Source organism: Panthera onca, chromosome C2 (genome assembly GCF_046562875.1).
Source record: "Panthera onca isolate mPanOnc1 chromosome C2, mPanOnc1 haplotype 2, whole genome shotgun sequence".
Lineage (NCBI taxonomy): Eukaryota > Metazoa > Chordata > Mammalia > Carnivora > Felidae > Panthera > Panthera onca.
This window is the reverse complement of record NC_138347.1, coordinates 93,472,954-93,481,028: the sequence shown is the minus strand read 5'-3', so window position 1 is coordinate 93,481,028 and position 8,075 is coordinate 93,472,954. Positions and strand designations below refer to the sequence as shown.

The window sequence follows — 8,075 nt, the reverse complement described above, 5'->3', positions numbered from 1 at the left end:
AAGCAAGGCATCCTGGCCTTAAAAAGCCCCGGGCCTTTGGTTTGAAAATACTGTAAGTTTGGGGCACCTGGGTGGCTCAGTTGGTGAAGCGTCCAGCTTCAGCTCAGGTCATGATCTTGTGACTTGGGAGTTTGAGCCCCACATCGGGCTCTGTGCTGACAGCTCAGAGCCTGGAGCCTGCTTCAGATTCTGTGTCTCCCTCTCTCTCTGCCCCTCCCCTGTGCATGCTCTCTCTCTCTCTCTCTCTCTCTCTCTCTCAAAAATAAATAAACATTAAAAAAAAAGAGAAAATACTGTAAGTTTAAGTAACTATGACAACACCTTATGTTCATACCCAGAATATACATTTGCAGCATAATTTGTTGGGTTTTTAGTTTGGTTCTGGAATGTTAGGAACAGACATCTACTGTCCTTATCTAAAAACAAGTTGCAGGATTTTGCTGGAAATTATCAAAAGACGCTAAATTACATATTGCAAGCTTGCAGGTTCTCTGGTTCCATGCCATGCCAACGGTGGCTGGGTGTATGCAACACAGATACACACATTTTCCTAACATATTCTCTGATAGTCCCGGAACATCCTTATTACAAATTTTACTCCCCATCCCCCACTGCTAAAGCATTTTATTTTATTTTATTTTATTTTGGTTTATTTTATTTATTGAAGTATAATTGACACACAATGGTACATTAGCTTCAGGTGTACAACATAGTAATTCAACTCCTCTATACTTTATGCTCTGCTCACCACAGGAGTTACCATTTGTTACTATACAATGCTATTGCAATACCACTGACTATGTTCCCTTTGCTGTAGCTTTTATCCCTGTGACCTACTCATTTCATAAATGGAAACCTCCACCTCCCACTCCCTGTCACCCATTTTGCTCACCCCCCTCTTCACCTTCCTCCCCTATGGTAACCATCAGTTTGTTCTCTGTATTTATGATCTGTTTCTGCTTTTTTAATTTGTTTGCTCCCTTTTTTTTTTTTTTTAGATTCCACATATAAGTGAAATCATATGATATTTTCTTTCTCTGTCTGACTTACCTCTCTTGGCATAATACCCTCTAGGTCCATCCAAGTTGTTGTGAATGGCAAGATCTCATTCTTTATGGCTGAGGAAAATTCCATTGTATATATACACCACATCTTCTTTATCCCTTCATCTATTGATGGACATTTAGGTTGTTTCCATATGTCGGTTATTGTAAATAGTGCTTTACTTTTACTTTTGACTTTCATAGAATAGTGCTTTAGGTCTTTGCACAGGTCCCTTTTTCTTTCAGGATATGTTTTCCCTTCCACTTGACAACTGTCCATCTAAACTTTCAGTAGCCCTGCAGTGCTCTGAATGATCTTCCAGCTCCCCTCTTTAACTTGTTCATTCCTGACTCTCCTCTGAGCTCCCAAGGCTTCCTGTGCACACACTATCAGAGATTTAAGGCATTGCATCATTATTGTTTTACTTGTTTCTCCTCAACGAGACTCTGAAAGCAGAGATGGAGTCTCATTTCATCTTGTGTTTCCACACAAAGCACATAAGACATATAATAATAGTTGCGGACCCAGTGTTTGGTAAGTGAAGAAATGAATGAATGATTGAATGAATGAAAGAACCAAGGATATTTACCATGTGTCCCTAGCTAGAGTCTTGACTAACCCTGGCTAGTCCTTTGATTATCTGGGGATTCCTACCAATGCAGAGTGGTGCAGGGAAAGGAGGACCACAGATAGTTTCTTGGGTTTAGACTTGTGTCATCCAAGACCACAGCCACCAGACACCCGTGGCCACTGGGCACTTGCCAATTGAGATGTGCTGTCAGTGGAAAATACATACTGGACGCCAAAGACTTAGTACAAAAAAAAAGTAAAATATCTTGCTACGGCTTTAAAAATATTGTTTATATTTTGGATAGATTAGAATCAGTAAAATATATTAATTTTTTTTTTTTTTTACATTTTTAATGTGGCTATAAATTTTTTTAAATTACATATATGGTTCACATTTGTAATTCACGTCATGTTCGTACCGGGCAGCACTGGTATGGAAAGGAGGTCCTGCTCCAAGAAGTGGCTGCTGCACCTTTCCATCCTGGCAGTTCTTTAAGAGAATCTTGCCTTCAGATCCCAGGTCCTGTTACCAGACCACGTGTTTTCATTTTGTCTTTAGCAAATCCAGTCCCCGTACCACTTCATTGCTGAGGCAGTAACTAGCTCCTTGAGACTTGGTTCTGTCCTGCAACTGCATTTGATAGTTTCCTACGACCTGGGAGATCAAGAGAGATAGCGATGTGAAAGAGCAGGGCCCCTTTGTGGCTGTTGTAACAAAATCTTGTCTTTGTGTATAACAGTGGAGAGGAACAGGAGCAAAGTTCCAAATGATCTGTCCTGGAGTTTGCCTGTGTCGTGTGTTTTCGGGAAGGGGGAGGGGAAGCAGTGGAAAGTGGATTTCCTTTAGTGAGTTCGATTTTGCTTAGGCCAGGACTCAAAGTGAATTCTCTTGACACACTTCTTCTCCTGGCCTTTGCTCTTCCCCCTGTCAGGGATGTCCTCTGAGGTGTCTCCCTTTGGAAAGGTCCTTCTCATTCCTCAAATCTAACTCAAACAGCATCTCCGCGAAACCCGCCCGCTTGGGTTTCGTGACACAGAATTTTAACTGTACATGAATTATGCCACGTAACAAATAGTACTTCTCTCTCCACTAGGGCAGACACTTCTTACCATTTTTGTGTGCCTCGTGCCTGTTACCCTCTCACACAGCCCAGTGCATGAGATGTAGGCAGGAGTTAATCTATTGTCTGAGAAGGATACTGATTGGTAAAAGAAGTGGGTGACAAGACTTTTTTTTCCCTTCAAATACCACTTGCCAAATCTACATGCAAATGAAGAGGAGAGTGTAGTTTCATTTACATTTGTGTAATGACCACAATTAGAATAACAAACAACAAGAGGCTCTTTATATATCCAACTGGAATTCCTGAGGCTGCCAAATCTATCATAAAGCACTGAGTAGAAATGTTTTAATGAGCTCCTAGATATGCCACACATGATATAATTTCCCCTAAGCTTTGCAGCCTCCGATGGGAAATTCCCCATAGGTCCCAAATGCCACCTGTGTATAAAGCCACCCAGGGGCAGTTAGAATATAAGATAAGTGATGAGGATAGGAGTGTAGTTCTGTAAAGTCAGGTCAGCTGTGGACATGCTACTAACTTCTTATGCTCCATATATTTTTTATGCTATAAAAGCCTGGGCCATCTAGCTGGGCTGAGGGTGAAAATAACACAGAGAAGAAAAAGTTAATATTTCATTTTTAATTTGGAAATTACTGGATTTTTATGTCCTCCTTGTATTTACCCAACTGTAGGGTTTGAATAACACCTGAAAAATGTAACATAGTCCGTGTCTTCCTTTTTCATTTTTCTGGTGTTGGTGCAGCTATAGTTTTCCAGATGGCTACATATATAGCCCAATAATACAGGTAAGTGCACACTACTATAGCTCTTCTACGGGCCATAATAGTTAATAGCCAGGCTAGAGCCCAGAGGCACCAACCAGTTCTAAGGCTTTTGCATTCCTTTCTTTGCATATGAATTTTGATATCTTCGCACTGCTTTTGTGAATGGTGAATTCCTAGAATAACAGAAAATTTGCGTTGTTATAGAGGTTCTTATCAATTTTATAGAAGTTCCTTTAATACAAAGAAAAACAGATTGAGCTGAAAAAAGTGCCTACTAAGAAATAAAGCACATTCTCCTGCAGCAGGGTGTTGTAGGGAAGGGAGACATAGAAATTTCCCCAAGGTTTATTGACACATAAACTGCATACGGCCAGGAAACATTAGGAGAAGAATGTCATTTTAAAACAATTCAGGGGGAAGAGCCTTGCTTTGTGCCATTTCTTGTGATTACAGGCTGGGAACCTGGAACAAGATATCAGGATTTAATACTCGAGCTACTTTATGAAAAGCACTAAGCAGCAGGCTTTTTGCTTTAACCTTTTTAATATTCTGGAAGGTAATTGTCCAGACCGTCTCACCTTTCCAGGTTAATGAGGTAGCTAACAGTCCACAATAGAAAATGGCTGCCCAATCAAAAAAAAAAAAAAAAAAAAAAAAGGAAAAAAAAAAAAACAAATGGGAAGGTCTGAAGTTACATGGGTTTTTATTGTCTTTCAAAGAAAGTACAGCAGCATTACCATTCTGTTGTCTTCTTGTGATGGATTGCAAAAAGAATCAGAAAAGGCACAACATGAATCTGCTCTCAGGACAATGATTGTAATCAAAATAGGAAATGGTACAAATGTAAGCCATTCTCCTTGCAGTTTAAAGATTATAAATCCCTTATTCATCTGTTATGATCCAGGGCCTACTTGTGATTTTTATAGTTCTTTACACGCTCAGAATTTTAAAACTGTAATGCAAAAGGGGCTACAGCTGTTCGCCTTCCGATTTGGGTGTTTAATCCCCACTTGGAGCGCCCCACCCTGGTCTCCCCTCCCTCTGCCCATCTGCAGACTGAGCCTGAGGCCAGCGCCTTGCACAGGAGAAATCCAGCTCACCGTGGTCTCTTTGCCCCCAGGAGGTTAAAACACAGCACGTCCTCTTCCAAGAAGCTCTGGGAAAATGTAGGAGCCCTTGCCAAAGATTTTGCTCTTTTTTTTTTTTTTTTTTTTTTGAGAACTGAAACTTCTTATGATCATTATACAATTTAAAAGGGAAGTGACATATACAGTAGATTTGGACCCAGAAGACCTGGAGCTTTGCCTTCCACATGCCTCTTTCTAGGAATATGACCTTCTTTCTCTGAGCCTTTGCTTTCGCCTCCACAACATCAAAGCAACTAATGTGTGAAGTTGCTTTGGAACTAGGGCCAGCTTTTCACATGTTAAAATGGTGTTCTGAGACCAATTCTGGTGTGTGCCGGTGTGTGTGTTTGTGGGATTCCCCACAACAAACGATGCTCCGGACACTGGCTGAATGTCCTGTAATTTAACTCAATTCTGACACTGCCCAGAGATAACATCAGATTCTATGGATTAGGGTTCAGTCCTACAAGACTGCCCTCCCTGTACCTCTCAGAGGCCAGCCACAAAGCTCAGGCTTGTTACCTGCACTTCTAACCAACTGACTATAAATCATTGGTTCCCAAGATTTCCTCTCAGCTTTGATTGATTTGCTAGAGAGTCTAGAACACAGAACTCAGAGAAATATTTTACTTACTAAAATACTGGTTCATTTTAAAAAGACCAGTCAGGTGGAAGAGATACATAGGGCAAAGTATGGTAAAAGGGTATGAAGTTTCCATGCCTTCTATAGGCACACTGCTTTCCCCAAATCTCCACATGTGTATCAACCTGGAAGCTCTCTGAGTCCCCTCCTTTTGGATTTTTAGGAGGCTTCATTACATAGGCATGGTTGATTAAATCAATGGCCATTGGCAATTACATTTCTAGCCCTTTTCTCCTCCCCATAGGTCAGGGGGTGGGACTGTAAGTTCCAACGCTCAGATCACTTGGTTGGCTCCATTCACCATGAACCTCATCCTTAGAAGCTTTGCAAAAGTCACCTCATTAACATAACAAGTGACACCTTCATGTCTCTTCACACTTAGGAAGTTCCAAGGGTTTGGGGAGCTGTGAGCTATGAACTGTGGAAGAAGGCTAAATAGATAAGGAAAATATATGTTTGACCAAATATATATTTCTTATAAGTTGCATTATTGCAAATGTAAAATATTGTATATGATATCTAGCAGTGGGATAAAAAAGCCAAACAGGAGATAATAGTCCTAGTGATTTGTGGCCTTATAGATTTCTTAAGTACATTGAATGTTTTAGGCTAGATCTTTCCTGTTTATAAAAGACTGTTAACAGTGAGTGAAATCCCGTGGGAGATCCAGTTCTTCTAGCATACTGGGGAGACACTGGTGTAAGAAAACTTGTTTCCTGCACTGTATCTAAGGGACAATGGAGGTGATGCACTCTACTCAGCTGATACCCTGGAAGACTCTCGTTTGTTGGGTCTTTTGTCCTAACCCACACTTTTTATCTTTTATTTTTTTCAAATTAAAATTCTTCAGAGAGGCCTGACATGCCTGTAGCCTCCCCAGTTTCCTGAGCCCGCTTCCACCTCCGCCAGGCATGGCACAGGGCAGCGCCTCACTATGGTAGCAGCACAGCACAGCACACGAGACTTCATGCTTGGCACCAAAGCTGTTGGTGAGAACATTCTAAAAGGCCTGCAGTCCATCTTCCGGGAGCAAGGGATGATGGGGTCGGGGCACACCTGGCAAGACCACAGTTATTCGGCGACCTACATAAACAAAAATGGTAGCCTTGCCAATCTGAGAATTTACTCACACGATCGGTGTTGTTAGACCTTCAGAGTTATGATGGGGATTCACAAGGCCAAGAAGTTCACAGTCTTTTGGACAAAGTAGAAGAAAGAATGAAAGAACTGAGTCAGGGCTGTACTGAGCGGGTGAAGTGATTACCTCCCATAGTTTGAGGAGGGACCATTGACAGATACTGGCCTATAGCTGATGGTTGCCTGGTTGGGGATGAATAGATGAAGTGGTGTATGATGAAGATTCACCTTAAACGAAAATTGAAATTCTACGCTTGAAGCAATTTGGAGATTTTAATCCGGTGGAGAGTGATTTGGGCATACCCAGGCCATCATGGACAGTGGAAAAGAAGACAACAGTGGCAAAGACATACTGATTCAAGGGGGCAGAGATGGGGGCATATTATGTGAAATATTTAAACTGAAACCAAATATGGTCACTATGATAGAGATTGACCAAATAGTGATTGATGGATGTAAGAAATACATGTGGGGGCGCCTGGGTGGCTCAGTTGGTTAAGCATCCGACTTTGGCTCAGGTCATGATCTCCCAGTTCGTGGGTTCGAGCCCCGTGTCAGGCTCTGTGCTGGCAGCTCGGAGCCTGGAGCCTGCTTCAGATTCTGGCTCTCCCTCTCTCTCTGCCCCTCCCCAGCCTTCACTTTGTCTCTCTCAAAATGAATGTACATTAAAAAAATTAAAAAAAAATAAAAGAAATACATGTGAAAAACATGTGGTGAAAAAAGGAAAAGAAAAAGAAAAACATGTGGTCATGCCTTAAATAATCAGAAAGGAGACTGCTCTCAGGTTCTAATAGAAGACTGTATTCCAGTACTGAAGAGGTGCCCCAAAGAAGGGAGAGAGACTGATTATGTGATTAATGATTTGACAGCCATTCCAATCTCCACAACTCCAGAAGAAGATTGCACATGGGAGCTTTTCAAACTGATTCTTGGCCTCTCAATAGAAGTACTGAAACGGGAGGGAAATAGTTTACATAGAGTGATTGTGTCAGTTTGACGGAAGGCCTGCACTCTATGAAGAACAGCTTGGGTGCCTGTATTCTCCTGTGGAATTCTCAAAGGAGATCGTCTGTGTTCCTTCACACTTGGAACTGTGGGTATTTTACACCGTTTGGAAGAAAACTGAACCTTGAAGACTAGTGTCTGCTAATCACATGCGCTGCAAATAGCTTTCCCGATCTTCAGAGACAGTACATGACATCGACATGTGTCAGGCAAATGATTGTGAACTCCTTCAAGTTTTCTTTTTTTATTGTTATTTTTAATGTTAAAAAAAGCAAATAGAAAATGTATATTTTGATGAGCTAGGGTATAATTTTTTTGTGAAAGTCAGCTGAAGTTTGATTAGACAGCATAGTGAGGCTGCTTCTTGCATTGAACCCCTAGAATGTGATTTTTGTTACTTCTTTTTGTGCGGACTCCTTGTTTTTGTTTTAGTAGACTTCAAATTTGGTTGTTTGGAGGAATGAACATCATTATTTTGTTCTGGAGGGTAGTTCTTGGTGGTGTTTCTTTCCCCCAAAATGGACTTAGATATTACAATTTGATGCCTATAAGAAAGAGTTAAGAAAAAATGAATAGCAATGCTTCGATTAAAATTATAAATGAGAAAAATTAAAATTCTTCAGAGATGAGCAAGATAAATATTCACATCCCCCAAATATTTGCAAGTACAATGTACGAGTGTTTATGCTTATTGTCTCAA

The 8,075-nt window shown here is 41.0% G+C and overlaps 1 pseudogene; it reads left to right on the top strand.

Moving 5' to 3' along the window:
• The first annotated feature begins 6,167 nt into the window (after nt 1-6,167).
• Nucleotides 6,168-7,503, top strand: LOC132682732 (spermine synthase-like; annotated as a pseudogene).
• Nucleotides 7,504-8,075: the final 572 nt, after the last annotated feature.